We start from the raw sequence: 13,971 nt of genomic DNA, 5'->3' as shown, positions 1-13,971 counted from the left end.
AATCCTAGCATGAGAAAAGGATATCATTAAAATGTATGCTTGTTTAAATGTGCCTAAACAACAAATGGAAGCAATGCAACAAGGTATATGTACAGAAAAGTATGGCATTAAAATTGTAAGACACTATCTGCAAGTCAAACTAATTTCTAAGCAGCACAAATATTTTTCCAATCCTTTATGGATCTGTTTTTAATTCTGCATTTACAATATGAGCTTTTAAATTTTTTAAAATCAAGTATGAATTAAGGATAAAAAAAAGTTTAGTTTTGTTTTTGATGTTACATAGAATACTTCTAAAACTATGAAACTGCCAGTATTTGCTCCAACTGAGCTCCATCTCCATATTCTTTGGGAAGCTCATTTTGAGGTAGGGAGGCAAGCAGGATAGACATTTCATGACCAGGCACCTGCTGAGGCCAATCATCCCCACAGCCCTGGCAGCAAACCTCCTCTCAGCCTCACAGCAGCCCCCAGCTCCATGGCTGAAAGCCAAAACCCAGTCTACGCCATCCACACTCAGGACACTTTCTAATAAACACTTATAAAATCATCCATCTAATATTAGACTTCAGCTTTGTTTGACCTCCAAGTTCTTTTCATTGCTGTTGTTTTTAAACAGCAGAATTTCCAAGCTGCAAACATTGTTCTAAGCTACGTTCCAAACTAAGATAAAACAAAAGTAAACTAGTTCTTGATCCAGGATGAACTTCAAAGGCAGCGTAAAGTAATCCCAGCACAGTTCTACCCCTCCAATTTCTAAAAGCAAACAGGCCAAATCACACTGCAATAAAGCCACTTTGTTCAGCTAAGTTTTAGCTCATCTTTTTATCATTTGTTGTTTTTTTTTTAATGAAAAGCATTTAAAAAATAAAAAAGAAGATGAGATGGGAAAAATAAAAGTACCTCTTTTGCTTTCCAGAGATATTTTAAGATAATATTCTTTTCAGGAAAATTGTACGTGCACACATACATGCACACTTATCTCTAAATCAATGCAATTTGTAGTTTAACTCATTCCTAATTAGCTTATAACCATTTGTTTTCCCTCACATGACTATGAAGAAAGCTTGACAAACATCTCTTCTTTGGGCCATACTGTTTCTCAGCTTCTATGCAGTAACAAATGAAATACCTAGACTGCAGTTACCCATCAGACAAAGGGCTATATACAGAGATGGATGCTGCCTTTTGTCTTTCCTAAATTGCCTGCCCTGAATCAACTGTAGCTACCAGCAGCTTGCCTGGTGCTGCATCACAACCACTTTGCCAGATACTATTTTGTAGCCTGACAGCAAATAATGCTTTCCCTCATGATGCAAAAAAGCCTTCAATATCAGATGTAACTTCCACACTCCTAGAATGGAATTGTTTACTCTGAATTTAAAACTTTATGGGTTCTCTCCAGTTTGATTTTTATCCCTCTAGCACTTCTGATGCACTTTTGCCTATTGCGATTCAAGAAATGCATAAACACAACAGAAGTCAGCCAGACAACGACCTTTAATTACTACCATTCCTGCTTTCCTTTCAGCCTACACCCTTACTTACATTAAAATATTGAAACAAAAAACACATAAAAAACAAGCAGCACACACACTTACAGAATTAATGTTATGGGAGAACTTTGCCTGTTTGATTAGTTTGTGGCTTTGCAATCTCTTCATCAAATACCTTCCTGTTTTTGCACATAGCAGTCCCAGCCACAGGAGCTCTCTGCTGTAACACATGCAGATCACATTTACATTGTGATCAGTTACTCCGTTGTTGATTGCTGACCTTGCTTCACCTGAGGAAAGCACGATGTAGCAGCAGCATTTAACAGCATGCTCTCACATGCACACAGAGCTCCAAGCAGGCTTTGGTGATTTATTGAAAGCTCAGGGAATAGACCCTTGCCCCACACTAAGAGACCCAAAGACACAGCAGCACATCACCCTGGGGTCTGACATGCAAACCTTTGAGTACACTCAGTGCCGTGCTCCAGCCAGCCCTAACTAGTGCAGCAGCTTGTCCGAGCTGTTTCTCCCCTGCAAATCAAAAGCAAAAACCCCACCTAAACTCAGGCCTTCTAACAGGCTTTAGAATCTACATTACCACTTCTCCATGAAAAAAAAATTTCTGAAAGAGTCATGGGAGCACCTGCTCTTTGTGGCAAATGAGCTTCTTCAGCTCTCACTGGAAACTGAGAGCTGGATCGTATTCCTCACAGCCTTTACTACTGCAGTATTATTCACATAGCCAACAGATTAGCCAGCCAGCCTTCGTACTTGCTTCCAAATCAAGAACGTACATGGCAGTTTTAAAGTCCAGATCAAATTTATACAGCTGAGGTATAAGAGCTCTAATACAGGGTTTGCAGTGGAAACCGCTGACACAACTGACTACAAAAGGGGTTATGAGGCAGCCCTATAACTATGCTGAAGATTTTCCCCAAACCAGCCAGAGCTTAGGTTAAAAAGAAAAAACAAAAAACAAAAAACCTCAATTCCCAGAGCATTTTGCTGTGGCCCATTTCTCCCATTACCAGGAAGCCCTGCCCTCACCTCTCCCTCTGCCCTGTGCTCCCATCTTTTGTGTTCTTCTCCCTGCAGCCCTAGGAGTGCTCCCAGATTAACGCTGCAGTTTGGGGTGAACACATCATGCCAACCATCACTGAAGACAATACATAAACATAAAGCAAAGCATTAACTGTACTTCTCAGCCTCTGCACCCTTCTGCCAGCTACCATCCCAATGAGAGGACTACACTACATCCCAGCCTGTTCTCACAGGGCATCCTGCCCTTCTTCAGCCCTTTTCCTCAGCTCAGCAGCAGTTTGGCTGAAGTTTACCCAAGACAGCCCTTCAACTCACTGCAGCCCACAAAGAGAGCATGGAGGGAGCCCACAGGCATTCAAGCATTTTGCTTGGGAGCAACCCACAAAACCACCCCTCACATTTCATTCTCAGTTCTGCCATTTATCTTCAAAGGAGCACAAGGAGATGGCTGCTGAAAAAAGAAGAGGCATCACACAGCATAAATTACTCTTGCATGCAATTGGGTTGATGGCAAATAGGATCTAAAAATATTAATTAAGAGTTTAGAGAATAGGATAACTGCATAATGTATAGGTCTTTTGAATAGGCTGTCTTCTGCTTTTCATCATCTGACACTGAACAGATCCACTTGAATGCCAGGGGTGTGAGACAGACGAACAAGTCCAGAGCTTCCCTTGCTTGCTCCAGAATAGATTGCTAATAAGCAGGCATGGTTTCCAGGTGCTGCTGCCAGAAGGGTTATTAGCTAGTGCCATTCCTCACTTGTCACGGCTTGGCTGATGGTGGTTTCCTCACAGCCCTGCTCTTCCACAAGTAGGTTTCATCCATGCCACCTCTTTCTCTTATGACAGCTCAACTGCTGCAGTGCAGCAGCTTCAGAGACAGTGCCTTCAGCTTTAACTTCTCTAGGAAGAGGGAAGTAAATAACTAAGCAAACTCAGCAATAAGTTCCAACATAAATAATGTGTTTTTATGTAGCCTAAAGATGTTATTCAGGTACTGAAACATAAGCTAAAATCTAGGAGCATCCACTGGGATTCAAAGAGCTACCAACATGAGTCAAAACTTCCACCCAGTTCACAAAAGGGATAAAGAAACTTTTCTATAGATGTGTATCTCTATTGGCAAGGCTAAGCATTTGGTGTTGCTTTTCTGAGCCACCAAAAGCACTGAGGAAAGCAAACAGGTCACCACTGAAATGAGACAGGTAATACCCGTAGGCTTCCTGAATAACAGGATCCAATTAATGTTCTGATTTAGGGAAGAAGTTGCAGTGTCAGAAATCAAGTCGTCAAAAGGATAAGGGCAAAATAATTCAGATATTGCAGCTACAGCTGGATTTGAAAGAAGGTGGGCAACTCCTCCAAATACTTCAATGACAGAAAATGACTTACAGCTAAGTGCTAGAACGCCTGCAGATATTTTGGAGTATAAATTAGAAGATTTTGCAAAGCCTTCTCTCAGAAGGCTCGGTTCCCATACTGTCAGTGTGCCCCAGAGCCCTTTTTATTTTAACTGGCTGGCTACTCCCTGAAGATTATTCTTCTGTTCATAGAGTTTACAGAACTAATCCAGGCTTCTCCCTGGGAGAATATATGCCAGTGGGTAAAAATTACTGCCTACTTAATTTCTCAGAGAGACAGAAAGAGGAAACAATAAAAACATAGTTAGCAATGCTATGTAAACTTTATGCGACTGCTCTGGCTCTTGCAAGCTTTGTCTATAGAGACTCCCTTCCAAAGATTTTTGTACGTCCAATACAAATTAATTCCACAACTGAAGCATGCAATTGCTTGGGACTGTCGAAGAGACATCACCTTAGGAGCCACATGGTTTGCATCAAAACAGGAGCTCCCAGTACCTAAAGTTTTTACAACAGCAAGAAACACTGCTGACTCCAACATCCTCTCAGAGGCAGCAGTCAGGGCCTTGCCCATCAAGGAGGGCAGATGGCATCCATTCCCACAGCATGAAGGCAATACACATGAAGATCCCTGCACTGCATACAATGGTGTAAATTGTCCTTTCCCAAACAGAACTATCATTACTCATTTACAGATGATAAAATTAATTCAACTGATTGAACATCATCTTGATTCCATATGATCTTCAAGACTATTATTTAGTCCTAAATAAAGAGATATGCCTTTCATGCATCAAATGCAATATCATTGTCCTGCATTTTCCAGGATGTCCTCTTCTACAGGAAACCAAATCGATTAACATTTTATTCTGTTAGTCCTTCCTGTGGGAAGTTGACCTGAGGGATGCAGAGGAGTCTTGCATGTTGCAGCAGTGTGAAGGAAATGCTACTCGTGAAACAATCCCACATGTGAAAGCAAAAGCAAACAGACAAAGTAAGTGGAGAAGCATGAACTGAAACCTGACCTGAAAGAAACTAATAGCCCTTCACCAGTGGCAAGAAAACACTACTACAAATTAGGTGTCTCACGATAGCCCATCCACCGCTTCACTTTCACAGACATGCACAAACACATAAGAAAGTCTTGCTCCAAAGACTATATAATTTAGATAATGATAAGCTGTACCACATAAGTAAAGAGGAAGACAGAGGCAAGTTCAAACATTGTCAGTCTATCTTATGGGTAAAATCTGTACAGGGAAGACAGCATACCTGAACATTATCTCAAACCAAAATTGTGCTGGAGTTTCTGCAGAAGTCCACTTTCAAAGCTAAACCCATATGCAGCAATGGGAGTCACCACAGAATCACATATGACACATTTAGGAGTCACATGTAAAAAAAAAAAACAGTGAATTTATTCACAGTGACATAAGTCCTGACCAGGAGTGGCACAGTAGATGTAAGGAATATAAATGGGACAGGAAGATCAATATATTTTTATTAAGTGCAAGAAGAGATCACTTTAGAGGCTGAAGGGGAAGGGTGAATCAATTCAACAGACAATGAAGGAAGTTTTGTGGCAACCGTATCAGATAGGACTTGGGGAGCACCCAGGACCAGAAAGGAGGAAATTGTGCTAGCAAAAAACAAGGTTTTGCGTTAGAGAATCCATGTCCAGTCCTGCAAACATCACAAATGAAAAGGCAGCAACTTTTCAATGTAGCTTGAAAGAAGAGGAGAAGATATACCGCATCACCATCACATAGCTCATTTTGTTTTGTTTAGTATTACCTATGCCAGATCACCAGATCAAAAAGATTCCTACACGTATGTGCTTTCACTTAAGGCAAGGAACAGAGGACTTCCAGGATTTGTCAAGCAAAACTTCTAGCACAAAGAAATAAAAGAGAAATAGGAGACATTAGGAAATCCTAGTGGATATCTAGCTTTTTGTATGTCAAGGGAATATTAGAGCAGACATTTACTTTTAGGCAGACACTTATTGGCTGAAAACCCAAAGTATAAAATATTGCAGAAAGAAGTCCAATAAAAACCCTAAGAAAACAAGAAACACATTTTAAAGGAGTTGTATATTGTTTAATAAATTCATACCAGCTGTTTACAGCTAAGACACAAAAGTCTTTACCACAAGCTAAAAAAGCTCATGAGCACATATAACAATATCAAATTTAATTTTGCATTTGTAGATTGCACACACATACACACAAACAACATGGTTTTGGTTTACTTGACTTTAAACATGACTTTTACATTACTTCAGTTTACACAGATCCAGGTGCATGGGGTTGTTTTTAAAGCAATGGATACATTACAATAGAAAGTGTTACACATGCACACACCTTTTTTAGTTTGTTTCATTGTGTTTTGTTTGTTTGTTTTTAAAAACATAGCCACACACAAATTTAAGGGCATTCTTCATCTCCGCTGGGGGCTGTATGAAATGGCCACATGAAGACGATCAGCTTTTCTTTTTAGGCAAGTGCTTGACAAAAAGCACTTCTCCAGAGAAATTGGAAGCTATTCAGGACAAACACTCTGACAGCAACATGAAGACCCTCATTCTGGGTACAATTTCCTTATATTTTCCTTTACATCCATGACTCTGGACTCTATCCTACAAGTCAAAACACTTGAAACTCAGTTCTGGAAAAAAATCCCCCCTAAATTTTCACTGCAAAGTTTACATTGTGATCACATCGCAGGAGGATAACATTTAAATATCTCCACTCTTGAATTTTGGGACTAAAAACAAGACAACTTAAAAAAAATTCAGTGCAGATTATAGACAAATGTAGGCAACAATTCCAGTCTAAACAACACAATACCAAAACCCAATATTCACTCATTTCTCCACCCTGATCCAAGACAGATAATACAGTATCTTTGCAGATTTTAGCATATTTTTCTCCTCCTCCTTTTCCTGTTAAGTGCAAGTAACTACAAAATAATAACAACTTGCATAGGAGTCAGTGGGCTCCATATGAGCAGACTGTTGAAAGCAGCAGTGAGATTTTATGCATTGTACCTTCCAACAAATGAAAAAAATATTTTCAAATGAATCTGGTATTTAGAACAAATCTTCAAGAAAAACTAGGTAAGTAACCTCTCAAAAGCATATTTTTTTTTCAACTACTGAGATAAAAAAGAAATTAGAAATCCAAGAAACATCTTGGAAAGCAGAGTAGTGCTGCCCTAGAAGAGCTGTGCCAACTTCATGCTCATCCCCATCTAGAGGCCTACCCAAGCTGGACCTGCTATCCAGTTCAGCAGGAGATGCAGGTGCCCACTGCCTGAAGTGGGGAAAGATGCCTCTCCCTGTCGCCCCCCCTCACTCCCCCCATATATTGTGGTGAGATAGGGAATAGTTCCAAAATTGATGAGGTTCCACCTTTAGTTTGAGAACATAGTAAAATACAAAGTAGAAATATTTCAGTTCTTCTTCTTCTCCCCCTGCCCAACTACCATTAGCCAGGATATGATGCACTGCTCAAAAGCTATCAAGGAATAGTCACCAAAAGAACAAGAAAGATCTGATGGTTCCCTGCTCAAGACCATCGTTAAACAGCAATGCCATGCCTGCTCTTGTGGGTGGAAGGCAAAAATAAACACATACAGAGGCAGAAAGTGAGATACAATATGCAGCCAGTGACCTTTGGCAAGCTATGTCTAACTGCCACGTGAGCTGGTGACATCAAGGATCACAACATTCTGATCCTAAAATGCATTGTTTGCATATTTGTATATTGGTTTAACAAACCAATTTTAGGAGCAGGCTTTTTCCTCATCTATATGACGTTCTTATGCAGCCACTTTCTAAAAGCCAGATGGGTTCAGCAAGGCAATTTAAAAAAAAAAAAAAAAGATACAGAAGGTTGTGAGTTCTTCACACAGTCATTCATCATGTCTTCCTCAAAATTAACAGCTTCATACATTCCTCTCCAGCCACCTATTAGGAGGCATCAGATAACTTCTAATTACGCAAGCCACCTGCCTGGCCTCTGCAGAGGCTGAGCAGTCTGGAAGTGTTTAATACCGCTCCCCGTGTTCAGTTACAACCTGCACCTCAAGCCATGGGCAGGATGGCTTTCCCAGGCAGGAATGGCTTCTCTGTCTCCTGAGCTGCTAGATTTAAATGGCAGCATAGCACAGTTACAGCATAACTAAACATAGTTTTGATGCTGACCACATAGGATTTTCCATGCATTAATAGAAACATGTTGTGATAATGTGATAAGACTTCTGAAGAAATAGAAGCATATGGTACATAAACATGTAAATACATAAACACTAAAATGGCTATAAAAATATTAATTCTTTACTCAAATTTTATACTGGAATTATTTTAATGTAATTAAGTTTCATCTCAACAACAAAATAATTCAAGCTAACCTGGAACAACTACAGGTAAACTAAGCTGCTACTAGTATCAGCAGAAGTCTTGCAACTGGTTACAAGTAGCAGTGATCCTGAACAAGAACAGCAGTAATACTGACAGAAATGTTTTTTCACCTTCCTCCAGTTTCAGGGGCAATAACTACACCTAAACCTCTTTGGGCAGTAACTGGAGAAGAATGCAGTACTCCTTTATGCATACGTTCTCTTCTCTGGGAACAATGCTACAAGCCACGAACGCACAACCACATGGCCACAAAAAGTGAAGGAGAGAATGAACATCTCAACTGGAAACGAAGAATGTGCTACTAAAATAACTATTTAGTTTAACAGGTTTGAGATGTCACAGCAGATGAAATACAATTCATGTCTCAAAAGCAGCTCACTGTTCTAGTTTCCTCACAGAATACAGACTACTCTGCCTTCTGAATGCAGAGATGAACAGAAGCAAACTGCACAGAGAACAAGCAAAACTGATGTGAGTTGAAGGCGGAAAACAAAGCTGGAGACCTTGCAAATAAAACATCTCTGAAGCATCCCTTCATTCCTACTCATAGACAAAGTGAGGGGATACTAGTCTTATGTGGATTTAGAGCATTTTCTTTTTTTCCCTACTCACATAAAAGTATCTTGTGACTCAGAAGAGTAATTTGGTTGAATTAACACACTGATCATCCATCTTGCAACATGCAGATTACTTGGAGTGTGAACTGAAATGGAATTTATGACTTTAACCCGAAGTCCAATCCCTTATTACAAGAAAACTCACTAAACTGGAGGTCTCTGTTGCAAGGGAAGGATCTGAAGGGTAAGTTCCTACAGAAATGCAGATGAAACGTGTCTGAACACACTCCCTGAAACCACAACACCACACTGCAGCTCGAGTTCTGGGCAGAAAGCTTGGTCACAGAAATGACAACAATCCTCATAGATCTGGTACTGACCAATTAACTTTACATTTAACTCCCCCAGTCCCCCCTCCTATCCAAACCACAGTCTTGAGACTATGCACAAAAATAAGAGAAGGCCTTCCTACAGAGCAGGCTCCTGTTCATTCTAGGGAGCAAAGAGCTGAATTGCCCCTGTTGCTTTCAAGCACTTTACTGCCCTTGAGGATGCAGACGGCTTCAGCCTCCCATTTATAGGAACTCCTTACTACCATGAAATTTACTACATGTTTAATCACCTCTGAAGGACGTCTCTCAACAACTAAACATGCCAGGGGAAAGAACAGCACTGACAGCATAGTATTCTGCTGCTGTGGCTCAAGCTGAAGAGCATGACACCCCTATGTTAACAGTAGGGGCATTTACATCACAAGCCCTTCAGATGCAAAAGGAAACCAAGTACACCTCTTTAACCTGCTGTACTTAATTGCAGCAAGGAAACCCAATCTTTGAGAACTGAGAGTAGATAAAGTGCAGATATAATGACAGGAGCACAAGAGGTGTACCAAGGGAGCAAGTTTCCTCCACATTCCAATTAAATTGAGAGGAAGGAGAATGTCTTTTCTGAATAAACAAAGCTTAAAGCAGAACATGATCTTTCCCTTTTTCCTCCAGAGTAGACAAAGCTACCAATGCAAACAAAATAAAAGAAGTAGCAAGCAGATACACGAAAATTCTGGTTCAACCGAAAGTTTGAATTCAAGCATCAAAAGGCACAGTGGTTAACCTGCCCAGGGCTTCACCAGACCTCCCTGCAGCTCAGGTTCCTGTCACCAGCACTTACTAAACATGAGGTACAGCACTCACTGAACACAAAACAGCTGTCACTCCTCTTGCTATAGCAAAAAAGCCAGGTAGGTGGGCTGGTGCTCATCAGCCTGCAGACAGGACTGACTCAGTACCTCAGCAGCCTGAGTTGCAGCTGGGGCAGCACTGACAAGTACAATCTGTTGGAAAGCAAAGCAGCTCAACACACCCATAGGAGCCTGGGAGAAGAATGGGATCTATGTGTGGGCGACCCAGACCACTGCATACATAGAGGTGTACAGGAAGATGAAGAAAAGAACACTTTTAAAAGAAATAAATATTTGTAAACGAAGCATCACAAAGCTGTGCTGCAGAGCATCTCCTTTTAAATCTCTGAAGCTATCTCAAGCCAGAATGAAGGGAAAGTTGATTTCCCTAGTGCAGAAATTCACATCCTTGTGGTTGGATCAGGCAAGCATCACCAAAACAAAACAAGAATGTGCTAACCTCCGGTTTACAAAATTAACTTTGAGATTTTAATAGCAAAAAGCCCTGCAGTTACACATAATTCACCCAGAATCCTAATTCTAGGATCCCACCAGTAAAGCTGACAGTCTCACACAGCTGTAACAAAGTATGGCTTTCTGCTGTTTTAGCACAGCATGTGAACAGATGAGCAGGGGCATATGGGCTGGGAAGAACACAGGCTGTGGCAGGACAGACAGACTGCAGACCGCCCTCCTACACAGGGTTATTATTAGAGATGGGTTGTAGAGCTCACTAAACCATACTGGCCCACTAATGACACTTGCAACCACAGAGGAAGCTTCCACCCCCTAAACTGGAAGAGAGTTTGGTGTAACACTGAGAAAGATGCAAATCCCCACAAAATAAATCCTAGGCAAGCTCTGAGCTTCTAAGACACACAGTTTGAAGAACGTAGCTTTAGCCTTACAGCCAAACAGATCTGTTCCCTGAAGGAAAATACTAGTAGGTATTTTTCCACTCATTTGATCTTCTTTTTAGTTGGTAGAATGAAAACTTTACTAGCACAAGCATCCTCTGATTTAAACTCTGCACAATTATGTATTTTTAAGTACTGTTTCCCAATCTGAGGACATTTCAGCATGGCCACCTAAAAATTTTATTTCAGTCAAATGCTGTTTTACTTACATGGAACATTTGCAAATAAAAATAAACAGTTTCTAACCTAATATAGAGATATCTTGGGGGGAAAGCAACAAGAACATCAATCTGCAGGCACATACAGCACAGGAAACAAGCTCTCCTCTAGAGCTGTCACTCTGCTTCAGTTCTAAAAATCAACAAAAGATCTAACCCCCCAAAAAACTGGGAAAGCAGCAGCAAACTAGACCTAGCGACATCAGGGAGCCCCCAGACACACGTGCCCCTGGAGCTACGTGTTGGACAGTGAGCTCCAACTTTGGTATGGGCTGCTCAGCAAGGGGCTAAATTTCCTCGCATACTCTGGGGAGATGAATGCAAGTTATTTAAAACCCCAGCACATCAAGCTGGCACGTCATGTCAATACACTGCCTGGGGATTACATTACAGTTCTGCTTGACAGTGAACCTTTAGGTCCATTTCCAGCCCTCTGGTGAAACAAAGCAGGCTGCCAGGCTCCATTTCTGAGAATGACAACTTTTAGTTTACTCTTCTGCCAAATATGAATGTGCAGATCCAGATGCATCCCAAGGAAGTGGAAAATGCAAGAGGTGTTTGTTAAGAGACTTGGGTTCAACATGTTTACTATGGACAAATGAAATTCAGTTGCAAACTACCATATTTATGGTGCTCCACATTCTCTCACACTTTAGATAAGTCTATAAACATTTTAATATTTTGTAAAATGTGCCCTTTCCTCTCCCAATTTACACACACTCCTCAGATTTATAGCTTGGGCCTTCACAGCTTTCCAGCAGTCAGCAAAATCTTGTTTAAAGCAGAACTAATGAAAGCATCAATTACTTCAGCAGTACAGGAAAGTGTGGGTGGGAAGCAGGGAGTGCCAACATGGATGTCAGAAGCACAAGCATCACATGCTGTGCATAAGGCTGTGTCAGGCAGGACAGCAGGACACAGTCAAGGCAATAGACAGGCTGTCCCATAACAGTGGAATTGCCAGCAACACTAAAGGCAGATGTGGAAAAAGCAAAATATTGAAGCATTTCAAATCACTATTGCTTCACATGTTAAGAAAACACTGTCATTTCACATTAAAAAAAAGCCCTAAATAAATTATATGAAACAAACCAGTATTCTGCACAATATAGTTAGTAGATAGTTCCCTTTAGAGACTACTCAGGTATTGCAAAGACCTGGGCAACAAGAGGAAAAAAAAAAGATCAAGTATACAAAAAATATTGTTATGTTTTAAAAGAGTATAGAAATAAAAAAAGAGAAATAAGAACTTTGTCACTCATTTTTCAGTGGCATTCAGTTTGGCTCATCACTGTTCCTTTAAGGGCACAGTGAGGAAAAAAATGAGGAAGAGTCTTGAAAACAACAACAAAAAAACCAGTTTGACAACTGTTAAATAAGCTGGTTTTCACAGTAAATTTGAGCATAATTAAACTACTATTTTTGGCCATGCTGTCATGTAGAAGGATGAGGCCATAGTAAACTACTGTTGCATGAATGAAGATGCCCTATGGGACGCAGGCTGAGCCACACTACCACTTCCCATGGGATTGCCAAAGAATATATTTCTTTTTCTCACTAGCAAGTTTTTGGTCTTGAACCAAAGGTTGCAGTGGGTGCTTTTCAAGACAGAATCTGCCTTGCAATAACTTAAAATTTGATTAAGAACTTCAAGATATTTTGACAAAAGAAAATAATGGCCTCAACAAAATTTCAAAATTCATTCATAGCTCAGAACGTTTAAGGAGAAGCAAAGTAAATTTTTCAGTAAACTGTCTCTCAGAAAACATAGCATCTCATCCTCCCTCAAGGGTATGGTCGTCACTTTTATTTTTAGTCCGGCTCAACAAGTGTAAAATTTTCTTTTTTCCATGTGAAAATATTTGAGGTCTGAGGAGAGGTCCGAGCCTTAGAAGAATTGGAGAATAGACAAGACAATACAGCTTCAGCAGTGAAATGGAAGGGCAAGGCATGCTTGCAAGGCTAAAATCACTTTCCTATTTCAGCCTGTTGCAAAGCAAAAGAGCAACAAAAATAAAAGGAGAGTTCAGAAAAAAAGAGCAGCTTTAGTAGAGAAACATTTATTGACTAAAAAGCCAAAAGAAATTGGAGTTCTGGGCTTAGCACATCTTTTTAGTAAATAAACCATTTAAGTGGTTTAGCCAAGGAAAGCTGTTAGATAGGACCATCCAACTACTCTCAGAAAAGGTGGTGTGCACGGTTTTCCTTCAGGCATTATCATCACACCATGCCAGGGGTGGAACATATGAGTTGCCTTTCATTACTTCTCACTGTTTCATTCCAAAAAAGCCCTCAGTCCTATTGCAAGGCCGTATCAGCTTTGGGAAGGCTCAAGGTGTTCCAGTGTGCGCAGAGTTAGTATTTAAGTGCACAAGCAGAGAAGAAAAGGACTAGAAGGTAAAACCATTTTGGTGATGGCTTACAGGAAAATATCCCTCTAGCCCATGCATATGGATCCCAAGGTGTCCAAGGGCTCGAAGTTCACCATCTGCTTAGGCGTTAAAGCACTACAGCAGAGCTGGCTAGAATCAGGTATTTGCCCACAAACAAGTTTCTTCTCGTAGCCCAGAGAAACGTAAAATACTCATTCAACTGCTAAATTAGTTCTATGCCACGTTCATTACTCTGCTGGTTTCTGAAGCCAAAATACTTAAACAGTAAGTGAGTAAAATTTTGCTGAAAACAAAAGTCCTATTCATCTCAAAAAATATTCACTTACTAGCATCAAAATATATTTTAACATGGAAAACTTGGAGCTGTCTCAACTCTCCTTTTTTGG

General features: G+C 40.4%; 1 protein-coding gene across 20 annotated transcripts in view; it reads right to left on the bottom strand.

The window, feature by feature from the left end:
- Positions 1-13,971, bottom strand: part of PDLIM5 (PDZ and LIM domain 5) — a 114,480-nt gene that overhangs the window by 81,890 nt on the left and 18,619 nt on the right. The window contains exon 1 of one of the 20 annotated variants that reach the window (XM_090139280.1): positions 2,140-2,300. The exons of 18 other annotated variants lie outside the window; for them this stretch is intronic. The gene's annotated coding sequence lies outside the window, so the exon portion shown is untranslated. Of the gene's footprint in view, positions 1-2,139; positions 2,301-13,971 lie in introns of those variants that run through there. One more of the 20 variants, XM_090139281.1, reaches the window with a different exon arrangement.

Source organism: Phasianus colchicus, chromosome 4 (genome assembly GCF_987193195.1).
Source record: "Phasianus colchicus chromosome 4, bPhaCol1.hap1.1, whole genome shotgun sequence".
Lineage (NCBI taxonomy): Eukaryota > Metazoa > Chordata > Aves > Galliformes > Phasianidae > Phasianus > Phasianus colchicus.
The sequence above is the reverse complement of the archived record's forward strand: the minus strand, read 5'-3'. Positions and strand labels throughout refer to the sequence as shown.